The 21,833-nt window shown below is 48.6% G+C and overlaps 1 protein-coding gene and 1 long non-coding RNA gene across 10 annotated transcripts in view; one reads left to right on the forward strand and one right to left on the reverse strand.

Annotated features, from left to right (window-relative positions):
• Positions 1 to 21,833, reverse strand: part of ASTN2 (astrotactin 2) — a 331,775-nt gene that overhangs the window by 38,807 nt on the left and 271,135 nt on the right. The window lies entirely within an intron of this gene.
• Positions 13,914 to 21,074, forward strand: LOC110354480 (uncharacterized). The gene is made up of 3 exons (XR_002406514.4): positions 13,914 to 17,050; positions 17,576 to 18,444; positions 18,547 to 21,074. It is a non-coding gene; the product is annotated as an uncharacterized lncRNA (long non-coding RNA).

The raw sequence follows: 21,833 nt of genomic DNA on the forward strand, positions 1-21,833 counted from the left end.
TGATAGGTGCTTTGTCTTGGAGATGCTGGGCTGATTTAAATTAGCGTAACGTAACTTTAGGCAATGGAGCTGCTCCGATTTGCAACAGCAGATGGTCGGTCTCTCTGCCTAAGAGATCATTAAAAGCAAACTGTCCCCACTGATCCTGTCAAAACCTCCTTCTCTGCATGGCTTGCCAGATTATAAAAGAAATGAAAAGGCCTAGTTATTACTTAAACATTTTCTGCCAACTTTGTGGGAGCACCCACGCATGCCGTCCTCCCGTGTTACATGGAGCGTGCCTAAACCCCCACACCCAAAAAGCCTGCAGCCTCTGAAGTCATGTCTTTGTTGTGACTTCTCTCAAAGACACATCAGGAATCTCTCTGGCTGGGCACAAGTTGTCTAGACTGAAATGGAAGCGCCTGTAATTAGTCTGTGCAACTTCAGGCACGGTTTGTGCGTCACTTGCTAACTCGTACGAAGGTGCAAATTGTAGCACTTCTCTGAATGACTTCATCTTACCTCGGTTATGGATTTGGGGGGAACATCTATGCTTCATACATCTATGCATTCCTAGATGCATTAAGAATGATGAAAGGCTCTCCTCTGAGCTTCCCAGTTCCTCTGCTGATGGAAGACTGCATTTGTCTGGATTTAAGGAGCAGCATTTTAGCTGAGCTAAGAACAAAAGTTGCGTTCCAGTGCCACAACAGGCCCTTGGATGGCTTCGCTGGTGCTCTCCTGGGCTACAACTCACTGCATGCAGAGCAACCACTTGGAACTGAAGGATGGGCTGCTGCATTCTAAAAACATGATGCACAAGGCTAATCATGAGTGTATTCTTCCTTTAGGGTCATCAATAGGTCTCACTGCTCCTGTACCTCCGCAGATACTGCTTACCACTGTTCTTTCACAGTCACTATCTAAGACCTTGGAAAAACTGCTTCAACTTATGTAAAAATGCATCGCCTCCTCCATCTCCCCCAAGGCAGCATGCTGTTGGAGAAGAATGAGAATTAATGCATTTCATTCTGTGCTGTGAGCCCTCCAGTATTTCTCAGGGTTCACTGGGTTGCTAAGGGTCAACCACAGCCAGACACAAGCTGACTCTGCTATGCTCAGAGCCATCCAGACATGAGCCAGTTCCAATCTCAAAGCCACGTACTCACATTAGCATGGTGGAGAGTCCAACTGGATGTACGTATTCCCTGGGAGTTAGTTCTGGACTCTGCAGCATGCTGAAACAGTTACTTGATTTTGAGGCAAAGTGGGAACCCATTTGTGCTGGGAGTTGTGCAGACGCAAAGCAAAGAGAAGGGCTTTGTCCTCAGATACTTCTTGTCTGGGAGAAGATTTTATCTATCACCACAGATCTAGTTCCCACCCTTATTCTTGTTTTCCTTTCATTTTTAGCTTCTTTTAAATGAGAGCTTTCTAAACAATGGACCAGCAGTCCAGAGTCCCCAAGGCCCGTGGTCAGCAGTCTGCAAAAGATTTAGGGACTGCATGGAGCCTTACGTTCAACAAGAAGCCCACCCGCCCTGCTGCAGCCCCAGAGCACTCTTCTACCACACAAACCAACATTTCAGATATGCCTCAGACGGACACAAAGCCTCACAACATCCCAACATGAACCAGCAGTGTGCCCTGGCAGCCAAGAGGGCAAACCACAATCTTGGGTTCATTCAACACAGCATAGCCAGCCGGTCAAAAGAGGTGATTCTCCCGTTATATTTAGTGTTGGTGAAGTCTCACCTTGAATATGGGCAGTTCTGGGCTCCAAAATATGAAAAGGATATTAAGGTACTTAAAAGCATCCAGAGGAGGGCAACAAGGCTGGTAAAAGGGCTGGAAGGCAGGTCCTATGAGGACACATGGCTTGTCTAGTCTGGAGAAAAGAAGAGGAGACCTCATTTCTGCCTGTGACTCCCTGAGGAGAGGAAGGGCAGAGGGAGGCCCTGGCCTCTGCTCCCTGGCTGCCAATGGCAGGATGCACGGGAACAGCACAAAGCTGCACCAGGGGAGGTCCGGACTAGATGTAAGGAAACATTTTGGTACTGTGAGGGCAGCCAAACACTGGAACAGGCTCGCTAGAGAGGTGGTTGATGCCCCATGCCTGTCAGTGCTCGAGAGGTGTTTGGATAGAGCCCTTAACAATATGCTTAAACTTTTGGTTAGCCCTAAGGTGGTCAAGCAGTTGGACTTGATGATATCCATAGGTCCCTTCCAATGCAACTATTCCATCTTTCTCCTTTAATGCACAAAACTACCGCTGTCTCGTGGTTCCTTGGAAAAAAAGTAAGGGTCTGTAAGCTACTGTCTGAACATGACAAATTTTGGATACAAAGACAGCACCAATGAGATGGACTCCACCAGCCCAGAACACTGGGTGGTTCCGTTTGCTGCTGTGATTAAAATACCTAACCATGAAAGGGAGCAGCTTTTGCCACGAGGCACGTCAGAGGACAATCCAGGGAGCCCTCCTAAGTAAAGGTCAACGATTCTGCCCAGTCCAAGTGGGCCCTAACAATATTCCTATACCACGTCTGACACACAAACTTGCCTACCACACAGTCTTCCTAACTTGCCTCGTACATTACGGTCTATGAAGAAAGCAGGGGACACCTGCCAAGCAGCAGGGTCTGGTCCTTTATTTCCAGCTCTACTGAGCAGTCCATTAACTTTATTTTCAATTCTTTATGACCAAAACCTCCAGAACCTTAATACCCTACAGAAACACATTGGCTGACTTGTGTCAGTTGAAGATCAAGCCTTTAGAGAGGTCTTAAGCATATATGCACATGCACACACACTCAGCTAGATTCAAATACCGGTCTAGCAGGAGCGGCAAAGAATATTTCCTGGAAAGAAACTCAGCGTGCAATAAACCTCTACAAAGATGATTATCTTGGGTGATTTGTCAAATCATATTATTGCAAACCTATGCTGAAAAGCCATCAGCTGGTCTGTGCTTCAATTCTCCTTGCACTTTTTGGACTTGTGAGATCAGCAGATTTCTTCTTTATTGCCACTATTTCCCATCCTTCCTCCTTCCCATCCTTCCTTTTTACACTTCAGTGCTGGGGTATGGACCAAGCCACACACCAAAGTTCACTACCTGTAGCGGCAATCAATTTAAATAAACTATTATTTCTTTGGTCCTATTTATTCTAAATAGAGGCAATATGCACAGATGCTGATGTTCACAGAGAATTAGTGCTAAGGCTCCGGACCAGTACATTCAAAAGGGTTCAGCACGCACAACTGCAGCCAGATCTGCAGCCTGTGAGCCAACGAACACTTACAGAAATTGGTCCTGATGGACAGACCTGCATGGAAGCAGACCTCTTACTTGGCCCTAATACTCACTTTTGAATATTTGAGAATGTGGGGGCAGATCCTCAGTTCATAAAATCTCCTGTAGATCCCTTGAAGTCAATGGAACAATAACAGTTTACACTAGCTGAGTTTCTGCATCCTGGCTGTGAGCTATTTGGAACAACCATGCTATAATGATTATTACAGATATTTCAGATCACTTGTCTAAGATGGATAGGAGAATACCACTGCACATGAGAATAGAGTTGGTTTGCTATGATTTCCAAGGAATTATGGACCCATATCTTGCAAACATTTACACATGTTTAGCTTTATTCATGCAAGTTGTCCCATTACACTCGTGTGCCAGATAAACTAATGGACATGTTTGCAGTACCAAGGTTAAACCCTGTGAAAACACAGTGAGTTCTAAATATTTTTGTAGATATGCTCAGTTACCTCACATTCAGGCTAGAAGGCATGCCATTTCCCTGTGCTTCTTTTCAGAACTTTCCATTTATCCAAGCAAGTATCACAGGAGAAGCCAAACATTATCATGATGAAACTCAGGAAAGAAGCAATTATCTGGCCAAGCTCTAGAAAACACCCACTTGGTCAGGACTAACGTATGCAAGAGCTGACATCAGTTCTTGAACAAAGCATACCTGGGTGACTCGTGTGTACTCACAACTGCCTTAGCACAGAGAATAAACCTCTCACTTACTGATTTCATCATAATAAATATCACATTTTGCTTCACAGTTTTGATTCAAGAGAAGACAAGTCAATGAAGAGGAGAACGAGCTGGGAACCTCTTGACCATGAGGTGTCTACTTCAGCAGCACTACCACTGTATCAGCAATTACTCCATCTTTTCCATTACAACCACAAGGTGAGACAGGATCTACTGCATCACTGCACGCTCCCACTGCTCACAAGGACAACATATAAACTCTTATTTTTTAAATTGAGTTGATTTTGTTTTCTTGAGGACAAAACATATGTCAACAAGGCTCTTGACACTCAGAGACCTCAATGCCCTTCACAAAGGCCATGAATACCTCTGACAATGTGGCAGCATTTACATTCCTTGGCCAAGCTATGAGCTCTGTTACCACATGCACCTGCACTGCAGAAAGCTGCAGGGAGAAGCAGCAGGCAAAGGAGCCAGAACGCAAAGAAAGGAAATTACTTTTTCATGACAGCAGGCAAAAGGCAGGTTTGGGGCAAGAGCCCAGGCCCCCAGTCCAGATCTCTAACCTCTAATATCTGGCTTTCATCTCTGAAAGACTATTAACCTCTTTGTATTAGTAAGCAGAACCCAGGCTCTGAGGATATCTGCCACAAGCACACAGCAGGACACTGGCACAGAAGGCAGGACTTCTGCTCTGAATTTTAAGTCCCAATTCCTAGAAACCGAGACAAATCAATCTTGGCATCCACAGGAGCGGGGAGCTGCTCTTAGCCAGGACAGCTCTGACGGGCGATGTCCATGGGGACCCACCTCACCGATGGCCTGCAGTGGTGGGAGAAGCTGTTTGAGTGCCCCGTGCCCTTGGCAAAGGCAGGAACCTGGGCACGCTCCCCACCCCCAGGTCTCCGATTGCTCTAGGACGGTTAGCTGGAGACACGTCATCGCCAGCAACTGCGCAACGTCTTTCAACTCAGACGACAAAAGACAGATTCCCTGAATAAGCAGAGCAGGATTAAGCCAAGTGGTAAATGGATTCCAGGGCTGTTGCAGGATCTGTGCTGATGAGGGAAGCTGGTGCCAGGTAGCCAACCCAGAGCTCGTACGGGAAGGTTATCACTTCCCTCTTTTCTTCAAAACCCTAAATAGAACCCAAACATCGTTTGGGCCATGTTAGGAAGATAAGGTGAGTCTCTCCCATCCCTTGCACAGCCTGAAATAGAAGCCCCACTACTCCCTATCCTGACCATCAGGCGTAGGATGCTGACATTTAGCAGTAGGGAAAATTACCCAAACAACGAACCCTCTCTGTCTCTCTTCCCCCCTCCCTTCCCCTGATCTCCTGGAAAATGTTCATAAAGTGAAGTAGAAAAAAAAAAAAAAAAAAAAAAGAACCACAAAAAAACAAAACCCAAAACACACCACAACACCCAAAGCCCAATGACCAAAGCCCAACCCTCCTAAGGCTGTGGAAATAACAAGTAGAGGAGAGCAGTGAGTCAGGCTCTGCTCCCTGCGCAGGGGCCACCAGTCCTGAAGGCGGAGATGATTCACCGAGGCAAGATCTAGAAGGTAGAAGAGACCAAACAAAGGGTGGGGAAAGAAAGCTGTGTCCAAGGAGGGGAGGAAATAAGAAATGAAACGGTTCCGGGTTGCATGCACCTTGCTCTTCATCAAACAGCACTCAGCTGGAACTGACTCAGGATGATTCACTTGATAATGGCAAAATTATTACTCTGGTGCTTTGTCCAGCTTTTCCTTAAGAGGAGGGTGACAAAACATCTGCAAGGCTTCAATCCATCCCCATTCCCTGCTCCTCCCTCTCATCTTCCCCTGCCTGAGATGCTCAGCGGAGCCTCACCTCCCTTCTGCCTCTGCTTCCGCTGGCCTTTCCTGCACCCATTCCCTCGAACTGCAGCAGCATTTTGGGATTCTGTTTTCCCCATAAAAGATGCCTTCAAGGAGATGAGAAAAGCAGGGCCTGCTTAGGAGCACGGCATGCCATGGGGAGGCCCTCCTGGATGCCACTGGCACAGAAAGCACATTGTCTGTCACAAGAGATGGAGAGGAGGATGAGGCTCAGACGCCTAAGCACAACTCTGCCTGCCAGAACTTTCTCCTGCTCTTCCTCCGTCCATCCTTCCTCCTCAGCTGTACCCCCTCCTTTTATCTGGTAATCATAAAAATTCAATGACAAAAAAACTTGCTCTGAAAAAAAAAAAATAAAGAAAGAAAGAAAAAAAAAAATCCTCCCTCTCAAGTTCACAATGAGAGCTGTAAAACTTTTTCAGCTTGGAAAATTCTCCCGGTCAGTTTTTCCTACTGTTTAATCCCCGCTTTGAGTTACACAGAATGAGTAAACACATTTTATAAGGTTCTAATTCATACCTAACCCATACAGTTTATAGCTTAACATAGTAAAATATACACACACACACACTTTTTATACATGTATATATATACACGCTCACACACATGTATAAAACAGCCTTGGTCCCACTCCCGTGAGCCTCCCAGCAGCAGGTCTGATTGCTCCGACATGTGCTTTGCTATGAAAGGAGCCTGGCATGCTTAGGTGTGAGTTAGCTGGCCTGGGGAGCAGTTTCCGCTCCAGATTCCTGCAACCTCCTTTGTAATAAATAATTAGTCAGTCTCGTTAACAGAGCGGCGGGATCCACTGCTCCGTCCTTGGAGGGCTAAGGCACGCCACCACGTGGCATCCCAGGAAGGATTTTTGTCCACTTTCTGCTCAGCGAGCACCTGGAGCGAAGCCCCATGGCTGGCCTGCAGCTGGAGGCGGTGCAGAGCATCCTCCACCTTTGCATGGGACCACCGAGGCTGGCCACGACGTGCTGTGGATGTGTTAACACCATGGGGCTTCCTGAACCTCAGCCTCCCACTGCAGGACCAGCCACCATCTCGTGCCTTCATCTCCCCAGAGGCAGAGCTGAACAATTTCCCTGGCTGCACTCCGGGTCTCTCAGCTTCTTCAGCCTTTTAACCCAGTGTGGGCAGGCGAGATGGGGGCCCTTTGACCTGTACTTTTTAGCTAATTCCACCCAGGAAAAACACACCACCTGGCACAACGAGCTTGTGGGATGACAGCGAACCCCAGCAGCCCGCAGGGAGGTCTCGCTTACCATATCTGATGGGAGCCGGTGCAGCTCCGGTGCTCCCAAGCATCCCCCAGGGTGAGTAGCTGTGCACGTCAGACCAGGAAACTCAGCATCAGCATTCCCAACCTCTGCACATGGGGAGCTTTTAAACATTCAGAGCTGCCTGCCAATGGCTCTGTAACTTGGCTGTAAGCTGAAGGCAGGGGATCCTTATTACTGTTGACTGAAGAACTGCCTCTACCATTGCTGTGAAGAAGGTGGCTCCTCTTGAGCTTTTGTGTTTTGGGTTTTTCTGCACGTTTCTCCCAGCAGCTTGCTATTAAACTAAACTGAGCATCTTGTACAGCCCAATGCTTCTGTCACAGAGAATAACCACAAGTGCTTGAAATGCCATTTCTGCTGTACTTCTGCAAGGCCACACCAAGAGACCATTTCCTCAAAGGAGAGAGAAATCCAGACAGACCCAGAGAGAAAGGTGTCAGTGGCACAGCCAAGGTCCCTGATAAACAGCAGCTCTGCTGATAAGGCAATTTGAATGAAGCAATTTGTGCCAGCTGGCAATCTGGCTCAAAATCATGCTTGGTGCCCTTCAGCTTTACTCAGCATGAACACAAGAAGGCACCAATAACACCCAGAAAACATCCCTGACACTGGATTTTGTGGTTCTCCAGAAAAACCTTTTCAGAGCATCTGTTTGATTCACAGGATCTGCTGTCCCGAGCCCCATGGGTTCCCTTGATGGGCTCTTCCCTCCCAGAGGGCATCCAATTAACCAGCAGAGAAATCAGTGACAATTAACTTGCTGTCATTTCCCGACTCACCATCATACCTGCCACCACCTCGTTACTCCTTGTCCCTGCTTGTTTACCCCAGCCCCTCTTCTATTCAGAAACCAAAGAAAAACCAGGAACAAATGCAACCATGACCAAAAGGCTGGGACCAGCTGGGAAGCTGTGCTCCAACAACACAACTGCCTGTCTTGGCCTCCTCGACTTTCTCTTCTCACCTTCCAGCACAGCCTCTGCTGTCACTACACCAAAACCCAGCAAGCCAAGCAGAGCTGACCCTTGAAGTCACACCTTTAAGTCAGGATGCCCTGCACCCTCTATGTCCTCGAGCAGCCTCGCACAAAGCTCACGTCCCAGTTTGCCTCCAGTGACCATGCTCTGGGGCTCTGCTAGCGGGGATGGCTGTGGCTGGCTGCACCCAGGTGAGCTAACGCTGCTGCCATCCCTGCTGTTGTTTCTCCTTAGTCTTTCTGGCTGTCAGAACCAAGGCTTCATTTTTTTTCAAGTGCAGAGATTGGCTGAAAGACTCGGACTATTCTGGGAGCTTTTTTGGCTAGATAGTCCTTCCAAGGGTGCAGAAAAACACTCCAGGTCCTCAAGGTGAAATCCTCACCATAATTCAAGCCCATCCTGGCTGGCTCTGTGACAGCTTGTCACTTGAAGGCGAAGACAAAAGCCATTGTTCAAGCTAGTGGCTTGAAGTTGCTTCCAGCCACACAAAATGGGAGATGTGGGCTTCAGGCCCCATAATGCCATTTTCATTTTCCTCCTCTGAGAAAATAAAACAAATGTTTATTTCCTGAAAGCTCTGGTCTGAGAAAGGGCAAAACTTTCCTCCAGGAGCCAGGTGGCTGGAAAGGGATGGCAGAGGCAAATATTTGCTGAATTTGTCAATGAGCTCTTATTCCATTTTTCTTATTAATATTTATTTAGACATAATGTGAGGGGAAACCTGCTCAGACCACAGCAATGTGGGAGATTGCACTGTTATTCTCCTCATGCCAGCTTCTGGCAGGGAGGGGGGGAAGAAGGAAAAACAGAGAAAAAGAGAGAGTGTCAGGGAGTTCACAAGCAATTTAGAGAAAGTCATGGGCTTTTGTGTTGACTTAGCAGAAGACAGGATGCCCTGAGAAAGTCAATGCACCTCCAGACCACGTGGTAGGGCAAAGAGGTTGAAGAGCTCAGCCTTCCATGCTGATACTCAAGGCACAGGTGTAGCTTCGAGAGAGAAAATGATCTCATTATAGATCTTTTTTTTTTCTTTCTCAGGAAGGAATCATTAATGACACAGAGACAAGCAGAATAAACTGCAAAGCCAGGTTTAGTAAATTGTGTGAGACAAACCTTATGTATTTCTTCAGTGAGACAGTTCATTCCCCAGACACAAGAAGTGTGGCATGATCTAATTTATCTGGGTATCAAGAGGCACTAGCCATGACATGACATGGGTAGTTATTAGGTAAGCTTGGAAAGATGGGAATTAACAGAAGAATTATGCAGCAGGTAAGGAACTGAGTAGTGGGCAAATGAAAACAGGCTCTGCTGGAACGAGAGTGATGGGAACTGAGTTATAATGAGCAGAAGTTCCTCAATGATCAGGCTTGTAATCAATCTTATTTCTCACTGGAAATACAACAGTGGTTTTAGCACCGATGAAGTGGAACGCATTATTGGTGCACAAGAGATCAGAGTATCAGCCAAGAGAAATTGAAAGATCTTGAAGACTACAGTAATACAAGTGGAATGAATGTTAATATTTAAAAATGCAAATTAGCTTGAAGATGGATGTTAGGACCGTTCTTTTGTTACCAGGAAGCTCTTCACATAGAAGCAAAGGAGGAGAAACGCTTGGATGCAGTGGCTGATCACAACACAACCACGTGCTATCGCTGGCTGAGAGCTGGGAAAAAGGAAAGTTTTGGATCCATTTAGCAAGCATCTTCCAGATGAAATAAAGAATAAAATCGTTTGGTAGCAAAAGGCTGACTGTGGTGGCCCAGGACCTGCACTGCAGAGAGGCTCACAGAGCCCCCAGCCCCAGCTCCTCTACAAAGCAGGGCCAACTTCAAAGCCAGCACAGGTTGCTCAGGGCTTTATCCAGGTGAGGTCTGAAAACCTCCAGTTTCTCCTCCAAGACTGCCACAGAGCTGGTGTACAAGTGATCCACGTCTGCTAGCAGAAACCCCATCTGACAGAGGAGTCCAAGAGGAAAGCCTTGGATGCATTTCCACGGGGCTCCAAAGCCCCAGCCCTGCTGGTTCCCCAGACTGGTCGGAAGGTGCGTGGCTGTAATCGTGTCCCCTGTTGCCCTCCACTGGATAGAAGGAGAATGCCACACTGCTGTGTCACGTCTGGGGACAGCACATCCTAAAAGCGTCTCCTCTTTCAGCTCGGGTAATAGTCTGTGCTCTGGGAATAGAGCAGCTGAATTCGAGCTCTGTTTTTGCTCTGACTGTGTCTCGTGTAGCAACAGCTGGGGGACATAGGTTTGCTCAAACCACAGCCAGACGATTGGAAATAAAAACGATATTCATATATTAATTAACATCTGCTTACTTGTCTAATTACATGATACAATGCGCATGAGTTTTTTGTTCCCTTCATATTTTATGCATTGAATGAAAACTAAACAAATGTTGCAAAAGCAACACTGCAAAAGCAAAAAAACAAACACAGCCCAAGTTTGCACTTATAACACTTACTGACACATCAGCCTAATTAGCATGTAAAGAAGGACATGACTAAACCATGACGATGAAGATGGTGGTGACACCCAGCTGGAATTAGCGTGCTGCCTGATCGAACCTGGCCATTTTTCATTAAACTAGGCTTCCCTTTAAACATATTCTTAAAATAATACACGTAATAATAAATAAAAACAAAGTCATAATTTGTTAAACTGAGCAGTTCAGGCCCCAATTTAGCAAGTTATTACTTACTTATTTCCAAAAGCCACTTTTAATGTAAACTGGGCCTAACAACATAGCAGGACTGTAACGCACCATCCCAAAGGACCCAAGCTGATGTCACCCTGCGTGTGGAACACATTTGACAGCGTCTGATGTTTTCTGCCACACTTTGGGGAAGAAAATACAGATGAAGAGAGGTGGGAAAGAAAGATTAATTAGGAGAAGTCAGCACTCAGGTTGTCTGTCGGTAGCACATTATCCTGCATGAGCATGTGTGGCCGTCCCCACGCGGGTGGCTGACAGCACGCCTTGTGGCCACCAGGGAGGTGACACAGGACACTGTGCAGGAGTGACAGCCCCAGGCTCACAAACTCCTCCCAGCAATACCAGTGGAATGAGAGGAGGCTCAGGGCTCAGAGAGCTGGAGTTTTACACGGTTTCTAGAAGCAGGGCTCCACAGCACTTGTCCCCACAGTGCCTGCCCTGTTCTGCTGCCTCCTCGGCCTCCAGCCGTTACCAAAAACAAGGCTCTGTTTTATGCTGATGGCATGAGGGGAACAAAAAGCAATTGCTCTCCACTGAGTGAACTGGTGCTGATGCTAGAAGCCTCCCTCCAGCACAGCATGTGTATGGGTACAACCAGGACCTACATCTCAGATGTGAGCTCTAAAGGGTTAATGCCATTAGCTAGCATCTGGCGTCAACCTGAGTTTTCTAAGAGGGATCAGAGAGGATTTCTCTCCTCATTCAAGCCACCCATCCATCATGCTGACCACCCCGGCCACACACAGCCTGGTGATGGCGAGGTGCGGCCTCGCTCACCTCCCTGCGGCACCTCGAGGTGCTGGGGCAGGTCCCACCACAAACAGTGCCTTCATGGTTAGCTCACGGGCTCCCATCACACAGCACAGACATTTCTATCCCTCTGAAGGAGGGCAGATCCTCTCCTGTGCCCGTGGTCAGCCCCTGAGCACCCTGAGCTCAGCTGTGTGGGCCCTGAAGCCCACACCGGCCCGGCCCGGCGCTCTCCATTGACGGCCCGTACGTTCTGCTCCCGCAACGCCGCTAAACTGGAAGCGTTTGGGCTGAAATTTTCCACACTGGGTATCTGCCTCAGGCTGAATTTTTTTTGGAAAGTTTCGGATAAAACAAGTCCAGGCAATTCCAAGAAGGCAGCTCGGGAAAAATATAGTCTTCCTTATATTAAGAAAAAAAAAAAAAAAAAAAGGACAAAAACCCAAACCAACTTACAACTTCAGTCACAAAGCCCCAGTGGCCCTGTTGTTCAGCGCAAGGACTGGGCATCTGGCAGACCGGCCAGTGCATTAAGGACATGGCTTTGTCACCCAGCAGAAATCATATTCAAACTGGCGATGTGACAAGGCCCTGTCACTGCCCAGCCTGCTGTCACAGAGAGGCAGTTCGGCTTCTCCTGGTTTCCCTGAGATGCCCCAGCCCCTCACAGCTCCAGCACCGGATCGTGCCATGGTCACATCCCTCCCAAAGGGCAGGGGAGCATGTCCCAGCCAAAAGGCTCCTCTGCTTCTTGCTCAGGGATGAAAAAACATTGCTGCCTGCTCCCCAGATGCTCGGGAGAGGCAACCAATGCATTAATCATGACTGCAGTCGAGGCACAGCGAGGGCAGAGGGCCATGCAGGGGCTACAGATGATGCTGGCACTCGAAGGGGGCACTGCAAGACCACCACAGCCACCTTGCTGCGTGGAGAAGTGCCTGAACGAAAGGACTTCACTCACCTCCTGCTGAAATGTGCTGGGGGGCTCCAGAGATTTCTGTGGGGCAGCTTATAATGGAAAAACAGATAGAAGGAAACAATACAACCCAGCAACAAAGCTATATAGAAGCTTCTTGGCTCATTATGACCTATTCTGGATAAAAAGGCCTGCTGCCCTGCTCGTTTCAGTGCTCTGGGGTTTCTCTTCTATTAATTTATTGAATCACAAATGGCAACAGGCACCACACGCTGCTGCTGGCTGGGCAGGTAACCCATGTTGGCATGGTGTTTGAGCAGAAAGCTGGGCACACATCGGCTGCCAGGCAAATCCCTTCAGCTGGCTTTACGTCCGCCTCTCCAAGGCAGGCATCTGGCTGGGTTCTTCCTTCAGCCAGCAGGAAGGTTGAGGTATCTCCTGATGGTGATTCCTCACACCCAGACAGGGTTGATGAAGACGAGTGAGAAGGATTTCCACAGAGGAAACCTGTGCAGCTCTACTGCCTACTGCGTGGCTTTGGACATGCAAGGGACATGGTTTAGTGACAGGACTTGGTGGTCTTGAAGGTATTTTCCAACCTAAATGAATGCATGACTCTGCAGGTCAGCAGATGAAGTTAATGAGATAACACGTCCAGGCCTACAGATACAGCCAATTTATTGTTGAAACAACCAGACTCATATCTAGACTATTCTACAGTATACATGGTAAAGTGCAACTGAAATATGGATGGAAACTGAACTTCAGGAAGGGGGAGTGCGAGACACCATCCCAGACCCACGTTTCCAGCCAAGTCGTTTCAATTAGACTGGGCACAATTGCAGCCAGCACAACCCATCAGCGCCACATGGACATTGGTACGTGGTGGTAACTGGGTGCTGGCACCCACGGGCTAGGAGCTCATTGCCCTGGCTGTGGGCACCAACTAGGCTGGAAAGCCCAGGAAACTATTGGTCCTTGAGCAACCCTTCAGGGCTGTGTGCATCATCTATACCTTCTCCAAATGGGAATAACAACAATACCCCGTCCCAGAGACGGTGAGAAAATAATTCATCAAACACTAGAAAATAATGATGGAATAACATCTCAGGTGGAGCAAAAACTCACATGTTGATCTGCTAGAACATTCCATTTCCCTCTGTCTAAATCTTAAAAACCTAGCACTGAGAGAAGCTTAAATCTCCCTCCCTAAATTGGATTGGGACCCTCGGTAGGTAAGAGCTTGTCTTGTATCTGTACCTGCTCTGTGGTTCAACAGATGACTCCAGCCTTCAGGGCTACCACTGTGATCCTTCACTAGCATCAGGAAACGTGTTGGGAGGAAGAACAGAAAAAAAAAGCCGGCACTGCCTCAGCTTTGCTGTCTGACCAACGCCCCGAGGAGACAACTGTCATGTGAAACTCCTGCAAGGATGGCGCAACCGGTTGCATGTCAGGGGGCTTGGGAAGGGGTGGTGGGAGCTGGCAGGGTGGGCAGCTGCTCAAAGGAAACCACAAAGGACTGACCAAGCACTTGAAGGATTCCACGCATACCTCCCAGATACGCCTGCCGGTGCGGTTACAAAATCCCTGCCCGACACTTGGGGTGGCGGCATGCTGTTGAAAAAAATAGGGGGAGGAAAGGAAGAAAAAAGGGAAAAACAAAACCCCAAACAACGGTTCATGGGACACACAGAGGGCTGCAAGTCCTACGCTTTAACGAGACGCCACAGGCAGCGCTGCCTTGGAATTTGGGCTATGCTTGCGGTCCGTGGGGCGACTTGCTGAAGCCTTTGGTCACATTAAGCAACATTACATGATAATGCTGCAGCACTTTCAGGCTGAGGGAGAAGGAAAACAAAACAGATGACTCTGGATGGAAAGGCATTGCTGTAAACCTGGGAGGGAGAAGAACATTCCTTTGGATACTTTTTTTGGCTGGTTGTGTCCTCCCCTCCCCGCCTCCCACCTCTCTCCTCCTCCCCCTCCCCTTGGAGAATTTGTGACAGCAAGGGTTTTGTTGTTGTTCTATTATTATTTTTTTTACTAACATTTCCATATTAAATAGAAAGGAAGAGTGTGAAAGGCCATGCAGAGTGGTGGCAGCTAGACAGTGGAATCTGTAACTGAAGGGTGGAGCGCGAGCACTGGAGAGGTGCCGGTTATTTATAGGGTATGAGTGAACACAAAAAATGTCTGGCCCCTTTAAGGCCCCTTAATCCAAACAACCAATGGAAAGAAAAAAATGGGAAAAAAAGAGCGGAAAGAAAGAAAATAAAACAAAACAAGGAGAAAAGGCATCTCTGCACCAGACTGCGAAGCATGAAGGAGGATGGGGCGATGGCGTGGCACAACACCACCCCTGGCCAGACCTGAGCTCGGTGTCCTCCGGGAGCCACAGCCTCAGCGAGGAGACCACGGGCAGCCCCAGGCACAGCTGCCTCTCGGGTGGGACAAGGAGGCTGTTTTGAGCACGAGAAGAGAAGTTCAAGGAAATTAAGAAGGAGAAGCTGAGCACGTCTGGAGCATGGGCCAGAAATTCACTCTCTTTGGTCTCCATTAGAGCAACCGGGGATCTTTGCATGCCAAGCCGAGGAGAAGAGCCTGGGAGATGCGGCTGTTTACTGCCTTCACTCTTGCCTTGGGATGCATAAGCTGGAAGATCATTGCTGAGGCACAAATCCTCCTTCCCCTTTGCTTAAGGCTGCTGAAGTCTTGGCAAGAGCCCCATGCCTGGTTGCAGGCATCGCACTGCGAGAAAAATGGGGCTGCAAGGAAAGCACGGTCTGACCAGAGCAGGACAAATGGCCATGGTCCAGTGCAACCTGCAAAGAGATACTGAAAGGACGGTGGTTGTTTAGGCTAGAGAGGAGAAGAGCAAAGATATTAAAATAGTCTTCAAATATTTAATATGTTGTACCAAAGAAGAAAAGGATGAACTGTTCTCCAAGTCTGCTGGACAAGAAGAAGGAGGATTACTCTGCAGCAAAAGGAAGGACAAAGCTTTTGTGGCCCGGTATTTCAGCGCAGGTGTGGATGCTCTGGGAAGGCCCTTGTCAGGGCTGGTGTAAGCAGGGTTACTCTGCTCTGTCCCTGGAAGATCATCCCTTCCAGCCCTTTCTAGGACTTTCCTAGGAGTCCTGATTGATTTTAGCCCAGCTGAGCAGTGTTTTCCCTCTACAAGATCTCCTTCCTGAAGAGGAAAGAGAGGAACCTCAGTCCAAAGAGGTGCCACACAAAGTCACAGCAGTTCTGTGCTCTAAGCAAAGCTCCTTTTTGCTTTCTTTCCAGAAGAAACGCATGCAGTTATGCCTATCTCTTCTAAGCAGACATAAGGGGATTGTGAAGAGGTCCTGGAAGACACTCAGCACTTAGGTGATTTAGTGCACAACAAAGTGGATAAGTCATCAACTTCAATGAATACACACCTGGAACCAGAGAAACCGAAGACAGACAATTCTTTGGACAGAGAGGGGTCGGTAAAGAGATTCAAGAACTCGAGTGGATGACAGTGACACTAAATCCTCAGGTCTTTTCACAACCCCTGCTCTTATTCCCTAGGATCCTGTTGAACCCATGAGCCTTCACTAATAGGTTTCATTCTTCTCTGCCAGTATCAAATAACAAATGTCAGATCTCATATGGGAACCACTAACAACATCAAAATAAGATTTATATGGAAAGACGAAGTTCAAAAGAACGGTTACAAAATGCAGAAAGGTTTTGTTTGTACCCAGTCACACACAAATAAAATCAAAATCAAAACACCGCTATTCAGGACTGGGCTCACTGTCACCCATGACCTTCTCCCACCATCATTGCAATTTTGAATGCTGGACGCTGGCTACAAATTAATTTGCTGAAACTGAGGAAAATGCTTCCCTGATGTGTAAACAAGAAAAGGCTAAACATGCATTAGCTAATCCCAGACTTCAGCTGATCGCTTTTGGTTCAAACTCTATGCTAATACTCCCTCTAGCTTTCCTTTCTCCAAAGAGAAGGGCTCCAAAGCTCTAGATCTGCTCCTCACCTTCCAACCCTGTGAGAAGGACAACAGCGTAATAATGGCAAAATCCTCGAGCGCCAGCTGGTGGTGCTGGCTTAGTTGAGTGCCAGCTGGTGATGCTGGTTTAGTTTTTCCGGTGACCACAGAGAAGCCGAAGGCATCTCAGATGTGGAAAAACGGATGCATGGAGAGGTAACAAGACTTGGCCGCAGAAGGGAGAGGCAGATCCTCAAGAGGCATAAATCATTCCAGCTCTTCTGATGTCAGCACCCCAGGGAGGTCGGGCCAGCGTCGAGCGGAGCAGCAAGGAAGAGGAGGGCTGAGCCTCTTCCTGCTTGTCACAATGCGAGTCCAGGAAAGTCGGACCCCGGCTCTCCTCCTGCTCTGGACTTCTGCCACCATCTCATCCTGCTCGGAGAATCTGTCAGCACACCTCAACCCTCGAAAACTGGGGCTCGAGCCAAGGCCCTCAAAAGGGAGCAAAGGAAGGATGGGAGACGGAGTCCAAAAGTGTCTTTCCGCTCTAAAGGTGAGCCCTTTGGAACGAGCTGGAGTCACATTGGCTCTGCCTGGGGACGGCCTGCCAGTGGCTGTTTGATATGTGGAGTGAACGAAAACGTTACCCCCACGCGATGATGTTCCAGCACCTTTCAGCACCAACTTGCCTTTTCCTTTATCTTTTTTTGTTTTAAACACAGACTCTCGGGAAAGCAACTTAACAGACCAAGCTGCAAAGCAGAGACAGAATAGAATTGTCTTTTTTTTGGCTTCCAATACAAGAATGCAAAGCATTGTCTCTCTGGGAGGAGAATTAAGTATGGGCAAGTGTTTTGGCAAGAGAGCCACAGAGGAGAATGGAAGGCGAGGATGAGGCGGGGGAAGAGGAGGGGAGGGAGGGCTGGGGGTCAGATGGATGGTTTGGTCTTTTATAAATCTTGGATGGGGAAGAGGCACACAGATGGCTTTGTGTTTTAAAATTATTCTAATAAATCAACTCCATAATCATAATCAAAATGCCCTTGTCTCTCTCTTCCCCCTCTTCCATGTATCACAGCTGAGCAACAAGGCTGGAGCGTGTGTCTGCAGAGGGAATGGCGAATGCTCAGGACAAAAACAGACCGCGGCGAAAGAGCGAGGGGAAGCGTGCGAGGCGAGCGTGCAAACGTGCATGCATGCGTGACCACAGCGGGGTGTGGGAGCCACCACAAGCACCTCGTGACAGCAGTGTGGGAGCGAACAAACGGCACGAGCAGGGAGGGAAGGGACACGGGGGGCTCTGCAGCACGCGACGGGCAAACCGTTTTTGGGGCGAGGGCAGGCACGTCCTGCAGGAGGGGACCATGTCAAGGCAGGAACGTGCAAACGCGTGCAGGAAGAAGGTCCGAGCGTGAGAGCGAGCCTGCAACTATCTGCAAAGAGAGGAGCTATCCCGATGGCGGGGGAAGGAATGGGAAAAGGCAAGGTCTCGTCTCTCCCAGGCGGGAGCGGACGTGCCGGGGAGGAATGCTGCGTCCCCGTTCCAGTGCTCGCTCTTGGCTGCGAGGAAGGTGCAGCCTCTCCTCCTCCAGCAGGAGCCACCGGGCCTGGTCCGCGGGGGGAGCAGAGGCTCCCGCTGTCCGGGTTTTCCATTCGGAGCTCCACGTGGCACAAAATCCCATCGGTTTCCCTGCCAGAGGGAGCCAGGTGGAGAGAACAATAAAAAGCAGAAGGCGCGGGGTGGGGCGGGATGGTCCAGAGCGGATGCAGAGGATGGAATTAATCAGCTGTCCGGGAGGAATATTAGAGCTCTTCGGCTTGTCGTCAACGCCTTCTCCTCCTTCCCAAAGACAGACACAATGAGAGACCAAGGAACATTTCCTATTGTTACAGGGGATTTGTCCACAAGGTCCAGCCCCATGTGGAAGTCATTACCGGCTGGGAGTGGTAGGTATCTTGCACAGAACATGCAGCTAGATGGGATGGGGGAGGGCAATGGGGAAAAAGTTGAGAGACCAGAGATGATGTGTCCCTGTCTACTTGATTTAGGCATCTCGAGGGAGACTGTCACCATAGCAGCCCAGCTCCCAGTCCAGGGATCGCTGTGGGCTGAGGTACGAAGTGTTTTGCTTAATAGCACCCCTTTGACTGAGCCAAAGTCCTGAGCACTCCTACGAGAAGCCATCAAGGGTAGCTCCGCGCCAACAGGAACGGATCATGAATTTCACTGCTGCTACCGAACGGGGAAGGGAGGGACAGTTACGTCAAGGTTTTCTTTTCCCTGCCTCCAACCCTCCCTAGATAGAAAACCGAAGAGTGGCTGCAGCAACAGCTGTACGAAGCACGAGGTGAAGAGCTGACCACTGCCCACCTGCACGTCCTCCCGCTCCAGCAGAACTTGGCCTTCAGGATCATCCGTGGAAGAACGTAATTATCCGTGGGTGAGAGCCCAGGACTGAGTGATCAGAGAGAATCAACACCTCCGAGCTCCCACGGGGAAGCAGATCCTTTTAGACACATGTTACATCTAAGCCCGGTCGTTTCACGCTAAATCATCCTGAAGTCAGCAGCATCTCCAGCAGTGGTGATGTCAGCGCCCTCAGGACAGCCGGCCTCGTGCACGGAGGAAAGGGGCACCTCGGAAATCAGTGGGAAATCAACATCTAGGTAAAACGCAGCTCTCCCTAGGCCTCCCAAATCCACTCCCGACTTCCCCAGCCGTGAAGGAGCAGATAGAAGCAAAGTCAGCTGTGGGAACTGGGGGTTAAAGTAATCAGATTAAGCCTGGCTTGGCCATTTGGTCCGACAGGAACCGCACAATGCATCCAAGGAGAACTGAGGGGCCAGGGGAGCAAGTGATGGGCAACAGGCAGCTGGCCTGCCTGCTAAATGCCACCCACTGATCTGGCATCTTTAGCACAGAAATATTTCTCCCAGAAATCTCCAAGCACATCAAATGAGCAACTTTTAGGCTCCCAGGAAGCGGAGGTGCCACTTTTACCCAGATGACATTTGGAGCATGCGTACAACTCTTTTAACTGCTTGCCGCTCTTGAACCAGCCTCTCCAAAACCACTCAACATAGAAATACACAAACGAGAAGCAATATCAACACTGAAAGGTGCCTTATCGCTACCCTAACCAGTTGACTTCCACCTGGCGAGTTTGCTCTTTCACACAGCAGGCTTTTGTTAGGTTTCCACAAGGGTAGTGACAGAGGTGACCTGTGGGCTGTGCCAGGGGGTCCACCTCCAGGAGATGCCATACCCCAAACCCAGCTTCACACAACTGCCGTCAGAAAACTGCAATATCTAAAGGGCAAGGCTTTGGGAGGGAAAGGAGGGCAGGCACATAGCCAAGGGGATTCTGGCAACATGGTGGGACAGGCAGCATCTTCTGGGTTTTTCAGAAGTTCCACAAGCATCAAGCACAACTACCACGCTTGCAGAAGGGCACTCATAGCTGTCTCAGACCACACGTCCCCAAACAGTGCTGGGAGAGCAGAAAACCATCACCGTATGGGATGACCACGAGAAACAAGGACTCTCTGCCACCCCAATAAAGTGTAGGACAGCAGCCTCCCAAAAGCCTTTTTTTTGCACCAGTGATTAAGCAGATTTCTCCAGCCTCCTGCCCTTGCTGCAGGGCCCAACCCACACCACACCATTTCTTGCCTGCCTTGAGTTCAGTGCACAAAGAAGCCCTTACAAAAATCAAGCCCAAGCACAGTGGTATGATGCTGTGCTCTGTTTTCTTAAAAATAAATAAAAATACTTGTTATTCTTCCATGGAAAATGAACGCGGGGAAGATCAGCATGGTCAGCTCATTTATCTCCAAGAAATTTCTTCTTAATTGAGCAGGGTGTCCCTCCCCACAGGACAGCTCTCAGCTGGGTATTTTTACAAGTATGAACATTGCAGCTTTTTCTTGTAAATGGTGTGAATGTTCTCCTCTATTTATGTCCTACAAAACCTCATTTTTACCAACATTTATGCATCATAACACATAACCCTGATCCTGCAAAATCTCTACACGGGCACAGATTTGTGTATGCCTGAGATCTCCCTGGCTTCAATGAGCTATTCATCTGCAGCTTGCTGAAGAGGCTGAAACTGTACTTATGTTTTATGTATGTGGAAAAATTATTACATAGCAATAGGGTTCAAACAGGAGCCCCCAGATTCATCAGATGTCTGACTCGCTTGGTACACACAGTATAAAATGGAAAGAGGGGATGGGAAACATAATAAGATGCAATAAAAATGTCCTTAAATGTTTCAGGTTATTGAAAAAATCTCTCTTTGTGAGCTCTCTAACTTTTGAAATCATGAACATGCATTCTTACAAAGTTAGACTTAAAAGTAGCTTATATTTAATTTAAAATTGCATTGTTCCAATTATACCTACAAAATGCACACAACACATATATGTATAAAATGTATTATTACACTGTAAAATGTATATTTACATTATTTAAATTAAATTTAAAATTAAAGTCATACTGAAACTAAATGTACTTGTTTGCCATATGTCTTGGTAGGACACGCTCTGCTCATTCCGTAAGACCAAAGAATAGAAAAATAAAAGCTAGGTATTGAACTCAAGTAGAGCTTTTCTCTTTATTTTTTTCTTATTTTTTTAATTTTTAGGCAACCTTTTTATATCTCCATGTACACATTCTCAACTGTGGAACCAAAGACACAATAAAAACGGGGCAAACCCGGTGCTGCCCTATGGAGTCAGCGCCTCACCCCATCTGCGCGGCACCACCAGCAGAGGTGCCACCGTGGTTGGGATGGACGAGAGCAACTCCAGCACTGCTCTGGGTGCTCTACATCACACCCTTGGTGCTTTGCACCTCTCCTGTGGCACCGGAGAGGTGACAGCCGTGCACTGAGTGCCCCTCGCCACCCAAGTGCGAGGCTGCGCTTCGTCCCGAGCCAACACCGCTCGGACGCAGCCCGTTCCCAGCCCCACGTCTCTCCCACCTCCCTCCCTCGTGCTCCCCCTGCACACCGAGTTTTCCTCTTCGTTGCCTCTCTCTCTCTTTCACTCTCCTACCACAGCTGGTTAAAATTACGCTGGAATTTTGTTTTTCTGTCAAGTGAATTTGGACCTGGTAAATCCCTCCCAGCCATTCCAGTGGCCTCCCAGCGAACATCGAGGCTGCATGTAATATACATGATTTAAGAAAGGTGCTGCTGGAGCTATTTCCGAGCACGTTCGTGATAGAGGGCCCCGGGCAGCCAAGAGGGGCTCCCGCGGCTTGCAGACACCCGGGGCCAGGGAGAGACGGCGGGGTTTCTGCCTGAGGAGCGGGTGGGGGCAGGAGGGGA

Source organism: Anas platyrhynchos, chromosome 18 (genome assembly GCF_047663525.1).
Source record: "Anas platyrhynchos isolate ZD024472 breed Pekin duck chromosome 18, IASCAAS_PekinDuck_T2T, whole genome shotgun sequence".
Lineage (NCBI taxonomy): Eukaryota > Metazoa > Chordata > Aves > Anseriformes > Anatidae > Anas > Anas platyrhynchos.